We start from the raw sequence: 27,368 nt of genomic DNA, 5'->3' as shown, positions 1-27,368 counted from the left end.
CTGTGCTGCCCACCACACAGATGCCACTGTGGCCACCGTGGGTGGCACAAAGGGAACGACGGGGGTGGGGAGTCCAGAAAGGCCTGGGGGTGGCTGGTGAGGGGGACGGACATTCCTCAGAGCCTAGACTGCAGAACGAGGCTGTTTACACCATCTGGCCATAGCTGGTTCTCTGGACTCCGGAGAGAAGCAGGCCAGTTCTGTGCAGACTCACAGTGTCGGGGGCTCTGGAGTTTGACAAGCCTGGAATCAAATCCTGGTTTGGCCACTGAATTAGCTGTGTGAGTTTGGGCAGGTCACTTGCCCTCTCAGAGCCTGAGCACCTATCTGTAAAATAGGGATAATAAAAGTACACCCTTCTTAGGGCTCTTTATCACAGGGCCTGACCAATCAGTGGTAGTTGGCGTCCTTGTCACTATTATTATTAGGCGGGGCTGCTCCCTGCTGGGGCTCAATGAGGGAGCAAGGGAGAGAGCTGGGGACGAGATGTCCTGGCATCACTCTGCTGTCCACCTCCAGAACCTCAAAAGTCCAGGCACATCCGGCACCCACGAAGCTGAAAGTGGAACCCATCTTCCTGCTAGGCAGACAGGCAAAGCAGGGCCCAGAGAGAGAATGTACCCGGCTCAAGCAAGCTGGCAACCGCAGGAGTCAGAACCTAGAAATCTGGGGCTCCCTCTCCAAGGTGAGAGAAACAGCACCCCTAGAACTGGGAGGACCCCTAGAGATGAGCCAAGTCACCCCTCCTTGGTTTTCCAGAAAAGGAAACGGAGGCCCAGAGCAGGGAAGGGATTTGTCCAATTCGTGAAAGAGCTGGGACCGAGGCGAGGATTCCTGACTCGCTGACCCGTGCCATCACACTCCGCCCCACAGCCTCGCCCTTCCCGCTCCTGCCCCGCCCTGGCTGCAGTTCTCAGTCCCAGGATGGGCAGCTGAACGGTGTGGGAGCAGGAGCCTGGCCGGGCTCGCAAAGTTTCTGCTGGGGGCTGCGAGCAGGGGCTGGGGGTACTGCTCCGTTCCCCCAGTCCCACCAGGGCCTGCTACATCCTTACATAACCCACTTCCCATTACGTAATCTGCTGCTACTTCTTTCCAGAATGGGCGCTCTGGGAGCAGGTTTGAGCGTGGGGAGAGACCACGAGCTGCGTCCATATGAAAATAGGGTCATTACCAGCGCTCAGGCTCCAGTGCCAGCTAATGGCCTTCCCGCCGTGGCCTGGGGCCTGCCAGTCTCCCCCGCAGGCCCCAGGGAAGAAAGGCCCAGTTAGGACTGGAGCTCCATGCCAGGGCAGGGTGCAGAGAGAGGTCACTGCCTGCAGGGGTGAGGCTGGTTTCTGTTGCTCCAGTATCCAGGTGGGCACTAGCCCGCAGACTCCAAAGTCCCAGGCAAGTTTAGCAGCCCTAAAGAATTCCCTGGAGGAAAACCTAGAGGCAGGCACATTTAGGGGCTGTGGACTCTGGAATCTCAGGTCTGAGTTTGAGTTGGATTATCTTGATCACTAGCCAAGTAACTACAGACACATCAATCTACTCCTCTGCATCTTGGTTTCCTTATCTGTAGAATGTGATGAGTAAATGGACTGGCCTCATTGGTTACTGCTAATATTAAATAAAATCCTGACTCACAGAGCTTCCCTGGTGGTGCAGCGGTTAAGAGTCTGCCTGCCAACGCAGGGGACACGGTTTCGAGCCCAGGAAGATCCCACATGCCGCGGAGCAACTAAGCCCGTGTGCCACAACTACTGAGTCCGTGTGCCACAACTACTGAAGCCTGCATGCCTAGAGCCCGTTCTCTGCAACAAGAGAAGCCACTGCAATGAGAAGCCCATGCACCGCAATGAAGAGTAGCCCCCGCTTGTTGCAACTAGAGAAAGCCAGCGCACAGCAACGAAGACCCAACACAGCCAAAGATAAATAAATAAATAAATAAATAAATTTTTTTTTTTAAAAAATCCTGACTCACAGGGGCCTAGTGCAATGCCTGGAACCAGATAAGTGCCCATTTGGCAGATGAAAAAACTGAGGCCCAGACAGGTGATGTGACTTTAGGGGTACGTATCTCGGAGCAGGAAAGCTGCACATCAGAGAGAGGACCCATCCTGTGCTAGGCACACGGTTTACATATCTTGGCTGGGCTACTCCCCAAAACAGCCTTATGGGATAGGTACTATTATTCCTCCCATTTGACAGATAAAGAACCAGGCTAACAGGGGTTAAGTGACATCCTCAAGGCACACATTTAGGAAGGGGAAGATCCAGGATCTGAACTCAGACATCTGGCTTCAGAGCACTGTAGCAAGGAGCAGTTAAGCTGGACAGAAGTCAGGAGGGACACCCCTATGCTTGTCACCGTCCTCTAGAAACAACAGGCACCCTCCACTTTCCCTGTCTCCAGCCACTGCTGTGCTATGTGACCTTGGCGGAGTCAGCTGACCTCTTGGGCTCTCATCTCCACATCTGAAGCAGGAAGCCTGATCCCTGGGCTGACAGTTACCAGGGTTATTGTGAGGGCGCATTATGGTAACGAGTTGTAAACTGCTTTTCAGCAGAGAAAGTACTGCACAGCTGCGACGGTTCATCACTTCCCCAGCCTCCAACTCCCTCCGACTCAGCAGGAACAGCTAATGGACACACACCAGGGGCCTCTCAGCATCTCTGGCTATTCAAACAAACACCTCTCCCCTCTACCGCCCCTGGTCTGGGCTGCCCTTTGGAAAGCTTCCAGTCTTCTCTCTAGCTTCTCTCTAGAGCTAGAATGGATCAGGCTGGACATCTGAGTCACCACCTTCTTGCCTTTCTTTAAAAAACCATTCATTTCAGCTGAACCCCCAACTATGTGCTTCGTGGGTGCCTTCACAATCTTCACAATGACCTCCAGGAAGCTGGGATTCATCTCCCCCGTTTTACAGATGAGGATGCTAAAGCTCAGAGAGGGAAAGTCATTTGCCTGGGGTGACACGGCTATCAACCCGGTAGAGCCAGGATTCAAAATCTGTACTCCCTGGCTACAAAGTCCACACTCTTAACTGCCTCACTAACCCACTTCTCCATGAAATGGGTCGTGTTATGCCCATGTTGCAGAGGAAGATGCTCAAGAGGGTTAAGGCACTTGCCCAAAAAGCCCAAAAGAAGAGCCAGGCTGCAAACTCAGGGCTGTCTGGTGCAGTAGCCTTGCTCCTTCCTTGCCGCTCGGCGTCTTACCTGCAGGCATAGGTGGCAGCTGTAACAGGCAGCCCTCAGGAGAAGCCAGGCTGGGTGGACACCACGAGGGTTGATGGGGAAGCAGTTTGCCCAAGCCACAGGACAAAGGAGCACCAGAGTTAGCACCGGGCCAAGTCATGTCCCTCTCTGGACCTCAGTCTCCCCAAGTGTACAAGAAGCACCAGAACCTGGTTTGGTCAGGGAGACCCCTTAAGGGCCCCACAACTGCAGCAGGAGGCTGTGTCCTGAGCCGAAGCCCCGAGAATCCCCTGGGGGTGTGGTTAACCCCAAATGCTGAGCCGCACCCCAGGGAGTTGATTTAATAGGACAGGGAAGGGGCCTGGGAACCTGAATTCATTATATCCACCGTGATCACCTCCCCTACCCCCACCCCAAGCTTCCATCATCAGCCAAGTCCGAGTATCCCAGTCTAGGACAATTTTCCCAAGGCTGGGTGGGATCCAGTCCCCTGCATGCCCTCACAGAGGTCCCAACTAGGGTGGGCAGTGGTACTCAGGGAGCCATGGGGGTCTGGGATAGGTCAGGGCTGGCATCGAGGGGTCTCTACTGTAGACCACAGCTCGGAATCAGGGCCTGGTAGAATTCTAGATGCTGGGTTGGGGCGAGACCTTGAGATGTCCCCACCCTCTTATTTGACTAATTCCTCATTTAGCAAACACCTATTACTAGCTACTACGTGTCAGGGACATTTTTAGGTGTTGGGGGTACAGCAGTGAATAAAGCAATGTCCTTTCTCTTGGGATGCTTCCGTGCTGGTGGGGAAGAGAGTCACAGCAGACCGGCACAGCCCTCTGCAGCTCCCAACAGCCTTCCCTATCGATGTCCCCCTTAAATATGACCCTAATCATGAGCTGGGAGCTTACCCCCATTTTACAGATGAGTCACTGAGGCTCGAAAGCCATTTCAACAGCCTGTCTCTCTACCCTAAGCAGGCAACACCGCCGTGCCTCCCAACCAACCCCGTGTTGTGTCTGCCTCTGTGCAGAACTTTCCCTGTTGCCACGGCAACCCCCCTGGGGAGGCCTGCCCTACTTCGCATCCCTGGCATAGAGCAGGCAGCCTCACCCCACCCCCTAAGACAGAGAGATGGAGTTTATCCCACTCACGGAGAGAACTGGTCCCACTGGGGGAAGAACTGGCTTTCTCATTCAGACGTGTAATCAACGTGGAGCAGAACCAGCAATGCCCCAGGGACCAAGCCAGGAGACATAAGTCGTGGTCCTGCCCTTAGAGAGCACACCACCGGCGCGGGGAAGGCTGACAACTAACCAGGCACAAGTACAGTAAGGGGTCAAACAACCATGATGATGATGAGAGTAGCTAAGTGCTAGGTGCAGTTCTAAGCCCTTTCCACGTATTAACTCATGTAATCTTCCCATTAACTCTTGGGGTAGATGTCAATGCTATCCTCACTTTACAGATGAGGCAACTGAGGCTCAGAGAGGTTAAGAAACTTGCCTAAGGTCACACAGCTGAGAAGCAGCAAAGCCAGAAGTAGGACCGAGGGAGATCCCAAGCCACACTGTACGTATGCAAGGAAGGGGCCCCTAACTCGATCAGACTGGTCCAGGGTGGGTTGCTGGGGAAAGCATCTGTCCTCAAAAGTGATCTCAACGGGAGGACGTGAGGATGGGGATCGGAGCAAGGTGGAGCAGGGGCTCTAAGAGCTGCCTGACTGCTGGGAAAGACCAGTACTGGGGGGGAGCGGCCTGGTTCTCCAATTCCTGCCTCATGGGGCTTAGCTGGGCCTTGGGACATGTGACTTGAGAAAAGAAAATGCAATGGAAGGTGGCAGTTTTAGAGAGGCTGGTTCAGGAGCCTGGGGCACTGGCCCCCTGAGAAAGCTGAAATGCTCCCGGAGGCTCCTAAGGGGGCAGCTTCACACCACGTGCTCATCTTCATACCCTATACTTATTGGCCTATGCGAGAAGGAAAGGCCCAGGTTAGGGACTGGCTTAATCCTTGCAGCACCTGCAAAAACAGACTTTAACCACCAAGTCTGTGGAGTGGTTATGAGTGTGGATTGTGGAGTTGACTGCCTGGGTTCAAACCCCAGCCCTCCTATGTCCTAGATGTGGGAACCCAGGCAAGTTATATAACCTCCCTGAGCCTCAGTTTCTACATCCAGGAAAATGGGGATAATAATACAGTCTTACGTATATATGTCATAGTGTCATTGCAAGGGCTCAATTGTTAATACCCCCAGGTTAACAGTGCCTGGCACATAGGTGTGTGTAACCATCAGCTGTCATGATTATCTTTGTGGCACATGGATGCACACAGGTCTATATTTTTACACATGCATGTGGGTGTACAAGCCCGTGGTAGATGCACACCCAAGACAGAGCGGCCCTCTCTATGCCAGCACATGTGTACATCTACCCACTCAAATGGACACCCACTGTGAGTGGGAAAGGGAGATGCAGCTAAGCACAAAGGCTCAGGACATGGACACACGCTGTGTGCCTGCAGGGAGGCAAGCGTGCGTGCCAGGCCTGTGCGCGCCCATCTCCATGTGAAAACATGCCTTCCTGTGCACACACCTGGGCCTGCATATGTGGTGGGCACATGTGGCTGACCCATGCTACCTAGATGTGTTTGTTTGTTTGTTTGTTTTAATGTATCTTTTTTTTTAAATTTTTTTTTTTTTATGGCTGTGTTGGGTCTTTGTTTCCGTGCGAGGGCTTTCTCTAGTTGTGGCAATCGGGGGCCACTCTTCATCGCAGTGCGCGGGCCTCTCACTATCGCGGCCTCTCTTGTTGCGGAGCACAGGCTCCAGACGCGCAGGCTCAGTAATTGTGGCTCACGGCCCCAGCTGCTCCGCGGCATGTGGGATCTTCCCAGACCAGGGCTCGAACCCGTGTCCCCTGCATTGGCAGGCAGACTCTCAACCACTGCGCCACCAGGGAAGCCCCATAGATGTGTTTTGATGTATGTTAAGGTGAGGAAGGAACTGGCTAATTTGTCTCCTGGAACCATGGTGACAGAAGACATCTCAGCTCTGGAAAGCACAGATCAATCAGTAGGGGGAGAAAAAAGAAAGGTGCTTAAGGTATAAACCTCCTCCCACAGGCCCCAGGGAGTGTTAGAGCCGTACTTCAGGAAAGAAACACATGATGAAGGTTAAAGCCAGGAGCATACGGAGCGGGAATCAAGAGGCGGCCAAGCGCTTTCCTGTTTTCCCAGACAGGAGGCGGTCCCTGAGGAAGCCACATCCCCTTGGAAATACTCAAAGGCCTGTCCAGGCTCTGCTCAACCTCAACCAATGGAGGAAATGGCTCTTCTTGGGAGAAAAAAGTATCCCACTCATTCCCACCACTGCCTTGGATCTCTCCTCGAGAGAAGAGATTAAGAAAAGACTGCTCTCTATTTACAATAGCCAGGACATGGAAGCAACCTAAGTGTCCATCGACAGATGAATGGATAAAGAAGATGTGGCACATATATACAATGGAATATTACTCAGCCATAAAATGAAACGAAATTGAGTTATTTGTAGTGAGGTGGATGGACCTAGAGTCTCTCATACAGAGTGAAGTAAGTCAGAAAGAGAAAAACAAATACCGTATGCTAACACATATATATGGAATCTAAAAAAATGGTTCTGAAGAACCCAGGGGCAGGACAGGGATAAAGACGCAGATGTAGGGAATGGCCTTGAGGACACGGGGAGGGGGAAGGGTAAGCTGGGACAAAGTGAGAGAGTGGCATGGACATATATACACTACCAAATGTAAAATAGATAGCTAGTGGGAAGCAGCCGCATAGCACAGGGAGATCAGCTCGGTGCTTTGTGGTCACCCCTAGAGGGGTGGGATAGGGAGGGTGGGAGGGGGAGACGCAAGAGGGAAGAGATATGGGGATATATGTATATGTATAGTTGATTCACTTTGTTATAAAGCAGAAATTAACACACCATTGTAAAGCGATTATACTCCAATAAAGATGTTAAAAAAAAAAAAAAGAAAAGGCTGCTTAGCAAGACCCTTCTTGGGAGATTGTCCTCAAGCAAGGCCTCCCCCGCTGGGGGATGAGGAATAGGGGAGGAAGAGGGTGTCTGTGCCCTAAGCTGTCAGTAGTCATTCAGGACCACAAGCCCAAGTAGCACAGAGGAAAATAGATCCCAAATTGAGGAAGACTCCCTTCCGTTTATTCAGCACTTTAGAATTCTCAAAGGTATCATTTCAGGAATCCTCACCGCATACCTCTGCGGTTCAGAGAGGTTCTGCAGTTTGCTCAAGATCACACAGCATTTCATCTATAAAGTTCAGACTTGACCCCTTGTCTGATTCCACATCTCCTGACATTTTCTTTACATCACAGCACTGCCCAAATGTAATATACCAACAGCAACATTAGTAGTAAAATAACATGGGACCGATCTCAAGGAGTGAACCGGGACAAAACCAAAAGGCAGGAAATAGGGGCTCATTGTGCAGTTAATTGTCCAAGGGTCTTAGGAGAGAGGAGAGCACAGATGGCCTGGGGTGGTGAGAAAATACTCTGTGGAGGATGGGGGGATTTTGTGGCCTTAAATGATAAGTAGGGTTTGGATAAACTGTGAGTATGGGGGCCCAGGCAGGAAGGACATCACCAGCAAAAGGGTAGAGACTAGAAGGAGATTGGTGTGTTGGCAGTGGGGGCGGGGGCAGGGATGGGCACTCGCTGGTCTAAAGGAGGGAAATTTTTTTTGGCGGAAGGGAAGAATGAAGTGGGATGGACTGCATGGCCCCAATCCTAAACAGGGGCCCAGGTGAGACAACCATGAGCTTCCTGCCCTGTCCAGGCCCAAGGTGATACAAGGCATTCAGCAGTTACTTAATATCTTTCTGAATGGATGGATGTATGGATGCATGGATGGATGGATGGATGGATGGATGGATGGATGATGGGTGGATGATGGATGGATGGATGGTGGATGGATGGATGCATGGATAAATGGATGGATGGGTGGATGATGGGTGGATGGATGCATGGATAAATGGATGGATGGGTAGATGATGGATGGATGGATGATGGATGGGTGGGTGGACAGATGGATGCATGGATGGATAGATGATGAATGGATGATGGATGGACAAATTATGAACTAATAATATGAGGCGGGAGAGGTGAGGGTGACAGCAAGGGCTCTGGGCTGGGAATTGGGAGCTTGAAATTCAGGTCCCTGCTCTGCCACTAATCAACCATCTGAGGGATGTCTCTGGGCCTCAGTTTCCTCATCCATAGAACCCAGATGATTCTCAAGAGTCCTCCACACATGACAGTCTGTGACTCTGTAGACAGAAGCAGGCCTCAGGCAAGAAAGCCTACTCATGTAGCGCCCCCGCAGGGGGGAAGAAGCTATCGTCAGGGGGCCATGCCTACTGTTTAAGAACACAGCCACTGTGGGGGAGAGCCTAACCTGGGGCTCAGGAAACCTGGGTTTTGGCCTCTGGCGCTCATTGGCTGTCACTCCCACTCCCTGGACCACAGTTTCAGCAGATGTAGTCCAACATCTTAGGATTCTAGGAGACTTGTCTCATGCAATCTATAGAGTGAAAAGCCCAGCCCCACCCCTCTGTTAGCCCACTTAGGAGGTTAAAGCAACTTGGGAAAAGCACTTATTTTCAGCTCCTGGAATTACCCTTCACTCTTCTGGCAGATAAATGGGGCAAAACAGAAACTGTTGTTGCATTTAAATGGAGCAAGGCAGGCGGAAGTTTATAAGATTTGAATACACTTTTTGGCTGCTTTTGAATATTCATTTGCCCAAGAGAGTGTCAGGCAGCCAGATCCATGGGCCCAGAGGGAGGTTATTTGAGGTTGGGGAAAAGGGAAGCACAAAGACAGGTTTGGCAGGAATCCCTGCTCATCAGGCTCTCAGGAGCTAACTGTGGTTTTCCACCAGCTAAAATGTCACAGGCTCAGAGTAAATTCTGGGAGTTGATACACCCCACGGTTACTGTTGCCATAGCAACTGCCTCCCTGTAACCATGTGTACAGGCAGATCACAGCAGAAAAGACAAGTCCAAGGAGGTGAATGATGTGGAGCCAGCCCAGGACTCCAGCAGGCCCCCGGAGTTCAGAAATACATCCCAGAATTCCAGAATTCCCTAGGCTTCTGAAACATTCCCAAGAATTCTGAAACAGAGCCCAGAGTTTTGGAACAAGCCTAGAATTCTGAAATCTATCCTCAAATTCCAAAATATTTTCCCCAAGGTCCAGAAGTCACTCTAGACATCCAAAGAATGCCCTCTATTTCTGGCAGTCTGGGCACACTATCCAGGCAGCACCCCCAAACTCTAAAACATGCCCCTAAATAGAACATGCCCTTAAATTCTCCTCCCTTTTCTGTCTAAACTGCGAGGGCTGTGGGGCACTCAGGGCTCATGTTGGAGAAGAGGGTCAGGGGACGACCTGTAGGATTGAGAAGATGACCTTGTCCTTGTCGCTTGGGAAATGCAGACTATCACAGACAAGCCCGTGACACGCCAGCCCTCGTAGCCAAAGGGGGCTCCCCCGGCCCGGCACTTCCAGTGCTTTACATGGTGTGCCTTGTTCTCTGCAGCGGGGATGAGTCGACACTGAGTCATCCCCACTCTCTGCTGAGGTCCCTGGGTGACCATTAGCACATTAATCCTGGGGCCTGCGGGGAGGGAACCAAACTGGAGGGCTGCCCCAAAGGCTCCTCTTGGCCCAGGCAGCCTGAGGTGGGGAGCAGCTGAGCTGTGAAGCCTTACTCTCTGGGCCTGGGATGGGGGGAGGGGCCGTCCACAAGCCTGACCCTCCCCCACCATCCCCGCCAACACAGTCCTCCGGGACAATTCCTCCTGGACCAGAGCATCATCCCCATAAACTGATGGGAAACTTCAGTTTATCTTAGCCTCTTCCCTCCATATGAGCCCACTGCCAGATCAGCTCCCTTCTTAGTTCCCTTTCTCTCCTGAATCCCGTCCCTCTCTCCATCCCCACTGCCGTGGCCCAGGCCTCATCGTCTCTCAGCCTCCTCCCCAGTCTCCCTGCCTCCATTTCTGCCTTCTCCCTCTTATAGCCCACATGCAAGGCCCTGACGATTCCACTGTGCGGACCGCCACACATCATGAATCAGGCACAAGCATCCCACCTTAGCACTCAAGACCCTCTGATAGCTGGCCGTGTCCAACATTTCCTGTTTAATCTCCCCTGGGTCCTGCCAACCTGGGTGGCTCACAGTTGTCTGAAGAAGGCCCACATCTCCCACCTCCTCTCTGCTCCGTGGCCTCTGCTTCTCTTCCTCCTCAAAGGCTCTTTCCATCAGCTCTAAAGCTCCAAACCAATTTAAGGGCCACCTCCTCGGAGACAACTGCAATCAGCTTTCACTTTGCCCTTCTCTGAAACCCCAGCACTTCTTGGCTGTACCGTGGTTTTGGAGTTGTCTATGATTGTCAGAGCTGCTAGGAGAGCCTTAGAGATACCCAAGTCCAAGTCGTTTTCAAATTGGGCTTTGTGGCACCCCAATGGGGGGCAGGGAGGGACCTCAAAGATGGTGGGAGGTTGGAGGTCGTGAGGGGGTGGTCCAGCCAGTGGGGTACACAGCCCTCCACACCAGAGCAGCGTCACCTTCACTGTTTTAGATAATCGTTTATTCGTTCATCAGGGAAAGATTGAGTACCTTCACTGTGTTTGCTGCTATGAATAGAGCAGTAAAAGAGACAAAGTTATCCTCGTGGAACTTGTAAGCTAGTGAGGAAAAGAGACCATAAACGTGTTAACAAATAAAGACACAAGGAAATATCAAGGAGTGATAAGTGCTGAGGACACAGTAAAATGGTGATTGGGTACAGAATGACTGAGGGGTGCAGGACATCATTAGACAAGCTGGTTAGAGAAGGCTCTCTGAGGGAGTAACATCTGAGCTAACTCCCAACTGACAAGAGAAGGGCCAGCTGCGCACAGAGCATTCTAGGGGAAGGGTAGTCATGCAAAAGGAAAAGTCAGTGCAAAGGTCCTGAAGCAGAAACAAACTTGCCATCTTTAAAACAAACAAACAAACAAAACAAAACCACAAAGGGGAGTAGTAACCAAGGGCCAGAGCCTTCCAAGAGGAGACTTCTGTAGCGCATTCCACTTGGGGAAATTGGGTTTTGCAGCTTAAAAAAATATAAAGCCCACTGACCTAGTCTAATCCTGCCGCTTTACAAAAGATCCAATGTTTCCAGGGACTGCCCAAGGTCAAACCATTAGCTGGTGGCAGAGCTGGGACCAGCACTCAGGTCTCGGGACCCTGCCCCAGGCATCACCTGTCCCCCTGGTGAGCAGTGCAGCACCTCCAACCTCTGCCTCTCCCAGCGCCTCGGCCGACCCTGCTCTCTGCCCCTCCACCCCGCCCCCAGGCACAGGTGAGGAGCCTGAATGAGGTAATGTGTCCCAGGCCAGCCCAGCTCCAGGGAGCAAGCAGCCAGCCAAATAAAGGCTTTATTGGATTTGTTAAACGCGCATCCTGTGGCCAAGGGCCTCTTGGCACCAGACAGCATCACGGAGGGGAAAAAAGAAAAGCAGACGTTGAAATTAAAAGGCATTTCATTTCCAGAGCCGAGGCTGACACCGCAGATCGAGAAAGCGTCTCTCCCTGCTTTCCTCCCCGCCCTCCTCCCACTTCCCCGGCCTCGGTCGGTGGTGCAGCCCCACTGGCTGGGGTCACAGCTCATACGGTGACGCAGGACCACCTGGGCCACCATCTTGAAGCACCTGGCCCAGGAACCAAGGCTCCGGAAGGGATCCTGGGGAAGGAAGGACATGAGGGAGGTGGCTGGGAGGTCATTTAGTCCATCCCACTGTCTCAGGGCTTGATTGCCTCCCCCACGGGGGGGCAAACCCCTAACCCAGAGTGGGCGGCTCAGATGAAGGTTGGCACAGGGAGACCATGGAAACCAAACAGACTGGGGCCCCCCCCCCGCCCTTCCTGCACCCCCTCTGCAGCCCTGGGCAAGTCACTGGCCCCCTGTGTGCCTCTGTTCCCCCTGCTGTGAAAGAGAGGAAGTGACCGTTATGAGGATGAAATGAGATATTTTGGTATAAAGTTCCTGTGCTTAGTAGGCACCAAACAAATAAAATTTTTAAAGGCGCCTGGAGACCCAGTTCCCCATGTGACCTCCATGAAGCGAGAGGGGTGGAATCTCTCTGTTTTTCCACTCCCCACTCACACAACCAGATTCTTTCCAGTTTCCCCAGAGCCTCTAGTCAGAGCAAACTATTTGTGTATAAATACATTAAACTACATATTATTTTCACTGCTTCCCCTGAAGAGTATCACTTGATTTCTCTCTGTTCATTCCTTTCAGAGCAGTCAGGACACTAAGATATTTATATGTAAACAGATGCTGTTCCCCCACCAAGACTGGGGTGTCAGGGGCAGGGGCAGGAAAGGTCTGTGGGAATTGACAAGCATCATAAGAAAACAAGATAGTTTGTAGATTACTTTAGCTGAGACCTTGTCCCTGCCGGCTCTTTTTGACTTTTGTTTTTTTTTTCCTACAAACATGTATTGAACACTTAGAGTGTGCAAAGCAAAGTATTAAATATATTTTGTTCATAAGAACAAACAGGACTTCCCTGGTGGCGCAGTGGTTAAGAATCCACCTGCCAATGCAGGGGACACCGGTTCAAACCCTGGTCGGGGAAGATCCCACATGCCGTGGAGCAACTAAGCCCGTGCACCACAACTACTGAGCCCACATGCCACAACTACTGAAGCCCGTGTGCCTAGAGCCCGTGCTCCGCAACAAGAGAAGCCACTGCCATGAGAAGCCCGTGCACTGCAACGAAGAGTAGCCCCCGCTCTCCACAACTAGAGAAAGCCCGGGCGCAGCAACAAAGACCCAATGCAGCCATAAATAAATAAATAAATAAATTTCTGCAAAAAGAAAAAGAACAAGCAAAACAGACCCACCTTCTTTCCCCTTGGAGCTCACATGGCAGGGCTGAGGTACTGGATGGTTAAATAGATCCATAATCTGTCAAATGACCCAATTTGAGGGATGCTGATAAATGAATCCATGTCAGCCTGCAGCGTGTCTCAGATGGTGTACCACGGGATCTGTCTTTGGACCTTTTCATCAAGGATATGATGATAAAGAGATCCTGGATTCAAGCAAGCTCAGGGAGTTCATGCACAGATACTTCCAAAGCACCCGCTCTGTGCCAGGTACTGTTCTAGGCACTAGAGACACAGCCATGAACAAGACAGACCAAAATCTCTTGTCCTCATGGGATTTACATTCTAGTCAAGGGAGATGGATAATCAACCAATAAATAAGTAAAATAAAAAGAATGTCAGGTGCTGATAAGTGCTATGTAAAAATAAAGCGGAGGGTAGAGAGTGCTGAGAAGTGGGGTTTGAATTTTTAAGAAGTTGATCAGGGAAGGCCTCACTGAGAAGACATTTCAGCAAAGGCCTGAAGGAGGGGAGGCAAATCAAACAAACGACCTGGGTGACACAGAGCGTTCTGAACAACAGAGAAGCATGTGCAAAGGCCCTGGGGTGGGAGTGAGCTGGGCATGTTCATGGAGCAGCAAGGAGGCCAGTGTGGCTGGATGGACCAAAGGGTGTAGGGTAATAGATGAGGTCAAAGAAGAGGCCATTGCAGGAATCCAGGTAGCCAATGAGAGTGCTTAGGCCAGGGAAGACACATTGAATAGTGGTTAAGACATAGGCTCTTGAACCTGGTTGCTGGGATCAAGACTTATCAGCTACAGAATCTTGCCATTCATCCCTGAAGAGGGCGGTTCCCAGCATGGGAAGGGTTTAAATGGAGTCTGGAGAATCCTCTGCCTTGGAGCCCAGATTCTACCATTTCATCTGGAGTCTGCAAATGACCCTGGGTGGCTCTAGACCCCACCAGAACATCCGAATCTCTGGTAGATCTCCAAGCCTGACCCCAACTCCCAGATGGGTTGGCCCCAGCTCACCTTCTTTCTTCCTGTCCCTGATGAACAGTTGCAGCTGGCAGAGGCCAGCTGTTCAAACCCATCCACCCATCACCGCATGTCAACACTGTCAGTCATTCAACAAACTCTTGCTCAGTATGACAGAGGGAGTCTGACACAGTTCATAAGACAGCCCTCAGAGGAGTCAGATCCCAGCTGTGCCACCTCCAGCTGTGTGACCATAGCTGCGTCTCTTAACCTCTCTGAACCATGTTTCCTCATCCTCAAACGGGGAAGAAATTAATACCTACTTCAGGATTGTTGTAAGTGCTCATTAAAAGATAACTAAATGTAAATCAAACCATCATGCTGGATGCCTTAAATTTATACAGTGGTGTATGTCAATTATTTCTCAACAAAACTGAGAAAAAGAGAGATTGGTTCAAGATGGGGGAGTAGAAAGACGTGCGCTCACTCCCTCTCGCGAGAGCACCGGAATCACAACTAACTGCTGAACAGTCATCAACAGGAAGACACTGGAACTCACCAAAAAATATACCCCACATCCAAAGACAAAGGAGAAGCCTCAATGAGATGGTAGGAGGGGCACAATCACAATAAAATCAAATCCCATAACCGCTGGGTGGGTGACTCACAAACTGGAGAACACTTATACCACAGAAGTCCACCCACTGGAGTGAAGGTTCTGAGCCCCATGTCAGGCTCCCCATCCTGGGTGTCTGGCAACAGGCAGGGGAATTCCCAGAGAATCAGACTTTGAAGATTAGCGGGATTTGATTGAAAGACTTCAACAGGACTGGGGGAAACAGAGACTCCACCCTTGAAGGGCACACACAAAGTAGTGTGCACATCAGGACCCAGGGGGAAGGAGCAGTGACCCCATAGGAAACTGAACCAGAACTACCTGCTAGTGTTAGAGGGTCTCCTGCAGAGGCGGGGGGTGGCTGTGGCTCACTGCGGGGACAAGGACACTGGCAGCAGAAGTTCTGGGAAGTACTCCTTGTCATGAGCCCTCCCAGAGTCTGCCATTAGCCCCATCAAAGAACCTGTAGCCTCCAGTGCTGGGTTGCCTCAGGCCAAACAACCAACAAGGAGGGAACTCAGCCCCACCCATCAGCAGACAAGTGGGTTAAAGTTTTACTGAGCTCTGCCCACCAGAGCAACACCCAGCTCTACCCATCACCAGTCCCTCCCATCAGGAAGCTTGCACAAGCCTCTTAGAGGGCAGGCAACAGAAGAAAGAAGAACTACAATCCTGCAGCCTGTGGAATGAAAACCACATTCACCAAAAGATAGACAAAATGAAAAGGCAGAGGACTTTGTGCCAGATAAAGGAACAAGATAAAACCCCAGAAAAACAACTAAATGAAGTGGAAATAGGCAACCTTCCAGAAAAAGAATTCAGAATAATGATAGTGAAGATGATCCAGGACCTCAGAAAAAAAATAGAGGCAAAGATTGAGAAGATGCAAAAAATGTTTAACAAAAACCTAGAAGAATTAAAAAACAAACAAACAGAGATGAACAATACAATAACTGAAATGAAAAATACACTAGAAGGAATCAATAGCAGAATAACTGAGGCAGAAGAACAGATAAGTGACCTGGAAGACAGAATGGTGGAATTCACTGCTGCAGAACAGAATAAAGAAAAAAGAATGAAAAGAAATGAAGACAGCTTAAGAGACCTCTGGGACAACATTAAATGCAACAACATTCGCATTATACGGGTCCCAGAAGGAGAAGAGAGAGAGAAAGGACCCGAGAAAATATTTGAAGAGATTATAGTTGCAAACTTCCCTAACATGGGAAAGGAAATAGCCACCCAAGTCCAGGAAGAGCAGAGAGTCCCAGGCAGGATAAACCCCAGGAGAAACACACTGAGACACATAGTAATCAAATTGACAAAAATTAAAGACAAAGAAAAATTATGAAAAGCCACAGGGGAAACATGACAAATAACATAGAAGGGAACTCCCATAAGGTTAACAGCTGATTTCTCAGCAGAAACTCTACAAGCCAGAAGAGAGTGACACAATATATTCAAAGTGATGAAAGGGAAGAACCGACAACCAAGATTACTCTACCCAGGAAGGATCTCATTCAGATTCCACAGAGTAATCAAAAGCTTTACAGACAAGCAAAAGCTAAGAGAATTCAGCACCACCAAACCAGCTCTACAACAAATGCTAAAGGAACTTCTCTAAGTGGGAAACACAGGAGAAGAAAAGGACCTACAAAAACAAACTCCAAACAATTAAGAAAATGGTCATAGGAACATACATATCCATAATTACCTTAAATGTGAATCGATTAAATGCTCCAACCAAAAGACACAGGCTCACTGACTGGACACAAAAACAAGACGCATATATATGCTGTCTACAAGAGACCCACTTCAGACCTAGGGACACATACAGACTGAAAGTGAGGGGATGGAAAAAGATATTCCATGCAAATGGAAATCAAAAGAAAGCTGGAGTAGCAATACTCATATCAGATAAAATAGACTTTAAAATAAAGAATGTTACAAGAGACAAGGAAGGACACTACATAATGATCAAGGGATCAATCCAAGAAGAAGATATAACAATTATAAATATATATGCACCCAATATAGGAGTACCTCAATACATAAGGCAAATGCTAACAGCTATAAAAGAGGAAATAGACAGTAACACAATAACAGTGGGAGACTTTAACACCTCACTTACACCAATGGACAGATCATCCAGACAGACAATTAATAAGGAAACACAAGCTTTAAATGACACAATAGACCAGAGAGATTTCATTGATATTTATAGGACATTCCATCTGAAAACAGCAGATTACACTTTCTCCTCAAGTGCACACAGAACATTCTCCAGGATAGCTCACATCTGTTTTTCTTTAAATGCATTTTTTTTTTTTTTTTAGTTATCCATTTTATACATATTAGTGTATATATGTCAATCCCAATCTCCCAATTCATCACACCACCACCCCCCCGCCACTTTCCCCCCTTGGTGTCCATACGTTTGTTCTCTACATCTGTGTCTATTTCTGCCCTGCAAACCGGTTCATCTGTACCATTTTTCTAGGTTCCACATATATGCGTTAATATACGATATTTGTTTTTCTCTTTCTGACTTACTTCACTCTGTATGAAAGTCAGGATAGATCACATCTTGGGTCACAAATCAAGCCTCAGTAAATCTAAGAAAATTGAAATATATCAAGCGTCTTTTCTGACCACAACACTGTGAGATTAGAGATAAATTTCAGGGAAAAAAACATAAAAAACACAAACACATGGAGGCTAAACAATGTTACTAAATAACCAAGAGATCACTGAAGAAATCAAAAAGGAAATCAATAAATACCTAGAGGGCTTCCCTGGTGGTGCAGTGGTTAAGAATCTGCCTGCCAATGCAGGGGACACAGGTTCAAGCACTGGTCTGGGAAGATCCCACATGCCGCAGAGAAACTAAGCCCATGCGCCACAACTACTGAGCCCATGTACCACAACTACTGAAGCCCGTGCGCCTAGAGCTCGTGCTCCACAACAAGAGAAGCCACCACAATGAGAAGCATGAGCACCACAACAAAGAGTAGCCCCCGCTCGCCGCAACCAGAGAAAAGCCCACATGCAGCAATGAAGACCCAGTGCAGCCAAAAAATTAATTAATTAATTAATTAATTAATTAATTTAAAAAAAATACCTAGAGACAAATGACAATGAAGACACGATGATCCAAAACATATGGGATGCAGCAAAAGCAGTTCTAAGAGGGAAGTTTATAACTATACAATCCTACCTCAAGAAACAAGAAAAATCTCAAATAAACAATCTAACCTTACACCTAAAGGAACTAGAGAAAGAAAAATAAACAAAACCCAAAGTTAGTAGAAGGAAAGAAATCATAAAGATCAGAGGAGAAATAAGTGAAATAGAAACAAAGAAAACAATAACGAAGATCAATAAAACTAAAAGCTTGTTCTTTGAGAAGATAAACAAAATTGATAAACCATTAGCCAGACTCATCAAGAAAAAGAGGGAGAGGACTCAAATCAATAAAATTAGAAATGCAAAAGGAGAAGTTACAACGGACACTGCAGAAATACAAAGCATCATAAGAGACTACTACAAGGAACTCTATGCCAATAAAATGGACAACCTGGAAGAAATGGACAAATTCTTAGAAAGGTATAAACTTCCAAGACTGAACCAGGAAGAAATAGAAAATATGAACAGACCAGTCACAAGTAATGAAATTGAAACTGTGATTTAAAATCTCCCAACAAACAAAAGTCCAGGACCAGATGGTTTCACAGGCAAATTCTATCAAACATTTAGAGAAGAGCTAACACCCATCCTTCTCAAACTCTTCCAAAAAATTGCAGAGGAAGGAACACTCCCAAACTCATTCTACAAGGCCACCATCACCCTGATACCAAAACCAGACAAAGATACTACAAAAAAAGAAAATTACAGACCAATATCACTGATGAATAGAGATGCAAAACTCCTCAACAGAACACTAGCAAACAGAATCCAACAACACATTAAAAGGATCATACACCATGATCAAGTGGGATTTATCCCAGGGATGCAAGGATTCTTCAATATATGCAAATCAATCAATGTGATACACCATATTAACAAACTGAAGGATAAAAACCATATGATCATCTCAATAGATGCAGAAAAAGCTTTTGACAAAATTCAACACCAATTTATGATAAAAATTCTCCAGAAAGTGGGCATAGAGGGAACCTACCTCAACATAATAAAGGCCATATATGACAAACCCACAGCAAACATCATTCTCAATGGTGAAAAACTGAAAGCATTTCCACTAAGATCAGGAACAAGACAAGGATGTCCACTCTCACCACTATTATTCAACATAGTTTTGGAAGTCCTAGACACAGCAATCAGAGAAGAAAAAGAAATAAAAGGAATACAAATTGGAAAAGAAGAAGTAAGACTGTCACTGTTTGCAGATGACATGATACTATATATAGATAATCCTAAAGATGCTACCAGAAAACTACTAGAGCTAATCAATGAATTTGGTAAAGTTGCAGGATACAAAATTAATGCACAGAAATCTTTTGCATTCCTATACACTAACAACGAAAGATCAGAAAGAGAAATTAAGGAAACAATCCCATTCACCATTACAACAAAAAGAATAAAATACCTAGGAATAAACCTACCTAAGGAGGTAAAGACCTGGACTCAGAAAACTATAAGACACTGATGAGGGACTTCCCTGGTGGAGCAGTAGTTAAGAATCTGTCTGCCAATGCAGAGGACACAGGTTCGATCCCTGGTCCGGGAAGATCCCACATGCCGCGGAGCAACTAAGCCCGTGCACCACACCTACTGAGCCTGCGCTCTAGAAACCGCAAGCCACAACTACTGCGCCTGCGTGCCACAACTACTGAAGCCTGTGCACCTAGAGCCCGCAACGAGAAGCCACTGCAATGAGAAGCCCGCGCGCCACAACGAAGAGTAGCCCCTGCTCACCACAACTAGAGAAAGCCCGCATGCACCAACAAAGACCCAATGCAGCCAAAAATAATAAATAAATAAATAAAATTTTTAAAAGACACTGATGAAAGAAATCAAAGATGACACAAACAGATGGAGAGATACACCATGTTCTTGGATTGGAAGAATCAATATTGTGAAAATAACTATACTACCCAAAGCAATCTACAGATTCAATGCAATCCCTATCAAATTACCAATGGCACTTTTTACAGAACTAGAACAAAAGGCTTAAAATTTGAATGGAGGCACAAAAGACCCCGAATAGCCAAAGTAATCTTGAGGGAAAGAAATGAGCTGGAGGAATCAGTCTCCCTGACTTCAGACTATTCTACAAAGCTACAGTAGTCAAGACAATATGGTACTGGCACAAAAACAGAAATATAGATCAATGGAACAGGATAGAAAGCCCAGAGATAAACCCACGCGCTTATGGTCAACTAATCTATGACAAAGGAGGCAAGGATACACAATGGAGAAAAGACAGTCTCTTCAATAAGTGGTGCTGGGAAAACTGGACAGCTACATGTAAAAGAATGAAATTAGAACACTCCCTAACACCATACACAAAAATAAACTCAAAATGGATTATAGACCTAAATGTAAGATCAGACACTATAAAACTCTTAGAGGAAAACATAGGAAGAACACTCTTTGACATAAATCACAGCAAGATCTTTTTTGACCCACCTCCTAATGTAATGGAAATAAAAACAAAAATAAACAAATGGGACCTAATGAAACTTAAAAGCTTTTGCACAGCCAAGGAAACTATAAACAAGATGAAAAGACAACCCTCAGAATGGGAGAAAATATTTGCAAATGAATCAACGGACAAAGGATTAATCTCTAAAATATATAAACAGCTCACGCAGCTCAATATTAAAAAACCAAAAAACCCAGTCAAAAAATAGGCAGAAGACCTAAATAGACATTTCTCCAAAGAAGACATACAGATGGCCAAGAGGCACATGAAAAGATGCTCAACATCACTAATTATTAGAGAAATGCAAATCAAAACTACAATGAGGTATCACCTCACACCAGTTAGAATGGGCATCATCAGAAAATCTACAAACAACAAATGCTGGGGAGGGTGTGGAAAAAAGGGAACCCTCTTGCACTGTTGGTCGGACTGTAAATTGATACAGCCACTATGGAGGACAGTATGGAGGTTCCTTAAAAAACTCAAAATAGAATTACCATATGGCACAGCAATCCCACTACTGGACACATACCCTGAGAAAACCATAGTTCAAAAAGACACATGCACCCCAGTGTTCATTGCAGCACTATTTACAATAGCCAGGTCATGGAAGTAACCTAAATGCCCATCGACAGACAAATGGATAAAGAAGATGTGGTACATATATACAATGGAATCATACTCGGCCATAAAAAGGAACAAAATTGGGTCATTTGTAGAGACGTGGATGGACCTAGAGACTGTCATACAGAGTGAAGTAAGTCAGAAAGAGAAAAACAAATATCGTATATTAATGCATATATGTGGAATCTAGAAAAGTGGTACAGATGAACCGGTTTGCAAGGCAAAAATAGAGACACAAATGTAGAGAACAAATGTATGGACACCAAGGAGGGAAAGTGGGGGCAGGTGGGTGGTGGTGATGGGATGAATTGTGAGATTGGGATTGACATGTATACACTAGTATGTATAAAATAGATAACTAATAAGAATGTGCTGTATTAAAAATAAAATAAAATTCAAAAAAACTGAGAAAAAATGACAACTATAATAATTATGCTTATGTGGAAAGCATTGCTCTGGACACAAAAGGGGCACAAAAGTAGAATAGAGCTGACCATGGTATGTTCATGGAGGGAATTCAGGAATTTAACAATTAGTAACAATACAGGAGAAGAGTACTATTGGGAATGTTTATTAGGCCACAGAAAGTCCACCCCAAGCCCCCAGCCCCATATCTCAAGGCTTCAAAGAAGGAATCATAGGGTCTCCTCCCCAAAAGTTTAAGGACCCTGATTTTAGCTGGAGTTTATGATCTGCCAACGAAGACTGGCTTTTGAAATCTACATGCCTCGATTAAACTCTTTTTGACTTTTTAATGAACACAACCGAAATATAGACCTCTCCATATCCTCAAGGCAAGCCCCACCCCCGATCAGCCCTCCCCCTCTCCCTTACACCCCTGCCAGACACCCCTGCCTGCCTTTGCTCCCGCAGCAGCCCCGGTCCCGTGGGCATCCCAGGCACTGCTCCTCATCCGATGCCACTGCCCTGTTGCTACACCAGGGGTGGCTCAGTTGCCCCAGTGATGACTCTCTCCAGTTTGGCCAGCAAGCAAGGACAAGATGTGTCAGGGCCAGGCTGTTTGGAGGCCAACCTCCAAGTGCAGAGAGGCCAATCCTTAAATGACAGAGGGCCAAGCTGGTGGACCAGGAACTCAGCCAGCTGCCCTGGGCACCAGAAAGAAGTCAGGTGGGGGCACCTGCTGTTGGGGGTGCAGAGCCAGTGGGCCGGGGCCAGAGAGGCCTGGCTCATAAGAGCAGCAATTTCTAATTATAGGCCTATTCCATGCCAGGCACTGCACAAAAAGATTTCATTCATTAACTCATTGAATCCTCATGGAATGGGGGGGTTTTTTTTCTCCCAATTTTATAGATAAGGGAATTGAGGCTCAGGGAGTTGATGAAGTTCCCCAGGTCACACTCACAGCTAGTGAGTGGTAGAGCTTGACACTGAACTCAGGCCCCCATTTCAACCACACCCCTACTCTGCATCATTCATCCCATTCAATTGTTTCTTTAGTGCCTCCCCAGCTGTAGGCCTTGCACTGGGCTCTTGGGACACTGAGTTGAACAAGACCCAGCCCCTGTCTCAAAAGAGCTCACAGTTGAGGGTGGACAGAGTGTGGCAGACAATTATAAGAAATCAGATGTTAACCCTGATAGAAGGAGGTGCACAGCCCTGACACAGCAGGCAAGGAGCAGCTGATCTGCCCTGGACAGTCCTGGGGGGCTTCCATGAGGCAGCATCATGGAGCTGGGCCTTGTCAGCCTCTCACAAGAGACTGCCTATCTAGCAGCGAGACGCTTATAAACATGGACAGCCTGGGGCCAGGCTCTCTTCTAACTTCCTACCCAAGGCGAAGAACCAGGTCTTAACCTTATTCCCCCAACCTTGTGGAGCACCTGCCTTAGCAGCGTGCTTGGGAGCCAGGGCTTTGAAGTCAGACAGGCTGGGGCCAAATCCCCCTCTGCCACTTTCTAGCTGTTGAATATTAATACTCACAACAGCAACAATAATGCATAGATGGTTAAGTGGATTAATGAATGAATGAATGGAGTAAAGGGCTGTAGACCTAGAGCTCCTCAAATCTCCTGCCCAGAATAAGGTCAGTCCCAGAGTCAGGGCTGGGGCCAAGCATTCATTCGTTCATGCATGCAACACATATTTGTTGAGCACCTACTATATGCCAGGCACTGTTCTAGGTGCTGGGGATATAGCACGGAACAAAATAAGTCAAAATCCCTGCCTTCAAGACTATCCATTCTAGAGAGGGGAGATAAGCTATAAATAACTAAACAAGGAAATATAAATATGTCCAATCTCAAGAGTTGCCATAGAGAAATATAAAGTAGGATAACAAAGATAGAGAGGGCCTAGGGAAGAAGAAAGGTGACCTGAAGGATGTGAAGGAATGAGCTCTGCAGGTATCTGGAGGAACAGTGCTCCAGGCAAAGGCAAGAGCCAGGGAAGGACCTGGCTTGCATAGTGTGAGATAGCCAGGTGGCCAGTGTGACTGGGAAGGTGTGTGGGGCTTGGTCACATAGGCTCTTGTTGGCCTTGTTGGGACTTGGGCTCTTATTTCAGAGTGAAGTGGGAGCCACAGGAAAGTTTTAGGAAGAGGAGTGATGGGGTATGACAGATAAAAAGGCTGCTGTGTGGAGAGCAGACTGTAGAGGATGCAAAGACAGAAAGAGGGAGGCCAGCATGGAGGTTCCTGGAGTGTCCAGGTGAAAGACAGTGTGACTTGGCCCTGGGTGGTAGCAGTGCAGGTGGCTGAATTCTGGATATATTTTAAAGGTAAAGCTCAAAGATTTGTTGAGAGATTGGATGTGGGGTACAGGAAAAAGAGAAGAGTCAAGGATGGCTCCAAAGTTTGGATGTCAGCAACTGAAAGCGTGGAGTCTCCATTTACCGCAATGGGGAAGGCAACACAAAGAGAAGACATCCATGTAAAGATGGCAGATTGGACACACATAGCCAAGAGTTGGTTCTCCCCACCTCTTGAGTGCTAAAACAACAGTAGAGGGATTTCTTTAAATGTTCAAAGGTATGAGCCCAGAAGGATGAGGAGAATGGGAGAGGAAAAAGCAGCCACAAAATTTCAGGAGCTGGAAAATAAATGGACAATTGAGGAAAATGAATCAGGAAAAAAAATCCCCAAAGACTCATGAGTTGGTCGCATTGGGTACCTCTGGAAGTTGGGGTTAAGGGCAGTTCAAATAAAGAGGATTACTTGAGAGGCTGTTTTTACAAGCTGTTATCACAGACCAGACATCTCTAGATGGTCCTAAGGGCATACAGCATCGTACATGGGATGGTACTCTACTGATGACAGGGAGATTCAGGGAATATGAGCAAGCTGGATGGGAAGACCCCATTCATCTCCCACCACTCTGCTCTCAGGACACTGGCAGCCAGACTTACACCCTCCAGGCAGATAATTAAAAGAGCTTTATCTGGGGAACATGATGGACCATGGAGAAAACCTAGAGAAACCCTGGAGATACCAACATTGGAGATTTTCCAACTAAACAACCCGGTTAGATCACCCTGCAAAAAGCACACAGCCCACAAGACCTACCCATGTACTCAGAGCTTCCAGTCAGCTCCTACTTTCGTATTTTTGAATATGCACAGATAACTGAGGTTTACCAGACATCAGAAGAATGTGTCTAACCTGAAATATAAAAATAAACCAAAGAAAAAAGACCAACTTGAAGATAACAGAGAATAGCAAGAAAAATAAAAAAGACCTGTCTTAATATCATCAAAGAAATAATGTAAGACATGCACAGGTGAAATTAAAATCGATTCTCATTTTTAAAAAAGAGACACAGAGCACAAAATAAAAAAGCTTTTAAAAACTTAAAATATAATGGCAGGAATTAAAAAGCAAAATTTGGAAGACCAGGTTAAGCTTTTCTAGAGTGACAGATAAGGAAAATAGGAGAGAAAAGAAAGAAAACCAGAGGACCTGTCCAAGAGTTCCATTTTCAAATAATTATAGTTCCAGAAAGAATAGAAAAAATGGGAGGGTGGAGGAGATCTTCAATAAGATAATTGAAGAAAATTTCACAGACCTGAAGAACAGCTTTCTAGATTTCAAGGACTCACAGAGGGTCCAGCACAATAAATGAAAATAGGCCCATGCCAGGGCACACTGTCATGAAATGTCACTACTCTGGGAACTAAGAGAAGATTCTCTGAGCTTCCAGATTGAAAAGATAATATATGAGAACAACTTCCTTCTCTTCACAACAATACTGAAAGCCAGAAGGCAATAGAACAAAGCCTTCAAATTTTCTGGAGGAAAATAATTTCCAACCTGGAATTCTATACCTAAATTAACAGCCAATCAAGGATGAGGCATTTTCAGGTGTGCAAAGTCTCAACAAATTCATCCCATATATCTTTTCTCAGGAAAGACTGGAGGATGTGCTCTACCAAAACAAAGGAGAAAACCAAGAAGGAGGAAGACATGAGATACAGGAAGCTGAGAGAGACAAAGATATCCTCTAGGTTGATAGTGATGGATCCCAGGGTGACACCCATGCATCCCAGGGGTCAAAAACAACCCATCCAACCAGAAGCAGAGTGGAAGGCCTTGGAAGACTTCTTCAGGAAGATGAAATGAATCCAAATGTCTTGAGAGGAGATTCACACTATTAGCCAAGAGTTTGGGGGGTTTCTTTGTTACAAGTATAGGCAAACAAAGATACTTTTTAAAATGGCAATTAGGGAAAACAAAACCTTGCACAGAAAAGGAAAGATTCATCACATTATTGGGAGGAGAGGGGAATGGGAAGAGCAAGGTAAGGATGGGGAAGAGAGCAAAGAGAGCTAATCCTCATCTTCCTTAATGTAAAGTCAAATAGCTAGAGTTCTACTTCTGGCATAGCAATGTGAGGAGTTCTGCAGACTTGTTCCCCAGTGAAACTGCTGAAAATTATTTAAAGTCTCTGGAACCATTTAAAGTCTCTGGAAATGGTCCTAAGGGCATACAGCAAATGAAGAAACATTTATTCAAGAAAACCTAATAAAACTCCATAAGAACAGTAAGAGTCTATGGCATTTGCACTATGATCTACTTCTTCCCTCTCCCCTCCAAACTCAGTAGTATGGAAACTCCATTCCAGATGAGTACAACAGTTAGCACAGGACTCTTTCTCCCCCTTGCTCCCTGTTGGAGGCCTGCAGTATCTTCCCAGGAAGGGCTGGATATAGTATTTCTCTTCCTACCCCAGATTACTGTTGCAAAGGCTACATTCTGGGTGAGTGCAGCTGAGAATGGGGATTCTCTTCTTTTCCCTAGCCCCCACCAGTGGGATGGAGGAGCTACCTTGGTAGTGGCATGCTGAAAAATACTGGGACCCCAATCACCCTCATCCCGGCTCAGTCATAAAGCAGATGTTCATGCAAGGAGAGGCAAATTGAGAAGACCAAAGGCTACAGCCCCTCCCACTCCACCAAGTGCCCAGCTCCTAAAGCAGGGATGACACCTGGAGAGAAGGGTACTATTGTCCCCACCCGCAGCTCCAGAGCCCTGGCTTGGACATCTTACACAACCAAGAGAAGACTGGTACGTCCATTTGAGACACAAACTAAACCATAAACTGACCAGTTTACCAGAAAGAATCAGGGAAGGAGACAGATAAGAAGAGCCCTCCTGGGGTCAGAACAAATATCAAACAGTGACCTCAAAAACTATACCCACAAAGGAGGCCAAAATTGCTACCTTATTTTAAAAGTCCAATTTCCAAAAAAAAAAAATTACAAGACATGGATAGAGATAGGAAAGTCTGATCCACACATGAGAAAAAAAGCAAGCAACAGAAACTGTTGCTGTGAGAGTGACAAGATGTCAGATTTAACAAAGAACTCAAAGTAGCTATTATAAATATTATCAAAGAGTTAAAAACCATTCTTAAAGAAGTAAACAGAGGTTTGATAGCAATGTCTTCTTGAATAGAGAAGATAAAGAAATAGAAAGGTTTTTTAATGAAAATTTTGGAACTGAAGGGTACAATAACTGAACTGAAAAATTCACTAGACAGGCTCAACAGTAGATATGAACTAGCAGAAAAAAATAATTAACAAACTTGAAGACAGATTTATAGAGATTATGCAATCTGAAGAACAGACAGAAAAAAAGAATGAAAGAAAATGAAGACCCTCAGAGATGTTGGGAACAGCATGAAGTGCACCAATATATGCATAATGAGAGTATCTGAAGGAAAGGAGATGAAGAAATAAGCAGAAAGAAATAATGCCTGAAAACTTCCAAATTTGATGAGAAACCTTAATCTACAGACTTAAGAAGCTCAAAAAACTCTAAGTAGGACAAATGCAAAATAGCAAAAATACTGAAAGCCAAATATATAGAGAAAATCTCCAAAACAGCAAGAGAAAAATGAACCATCATTTACA

This window comes from Eubalaena glacialis, chromosome 3, assembly GCF_028564815.1.
Source record: "Eubalaena glacialis isolate mEubGla1 chromosome 3, mEubGla1.1.hap2.+ XY, whole genome shotgun sequence".
Classification (NCBI taxonomy): Eukaryota; Metazoa; Chordata; class Mammalia; order Artiodactyla; family Balaenidae; genus Eubalaena; species Eubalaena glacialis.
This window is presented reverse-complemented; position numbering follows the sequence as displayed.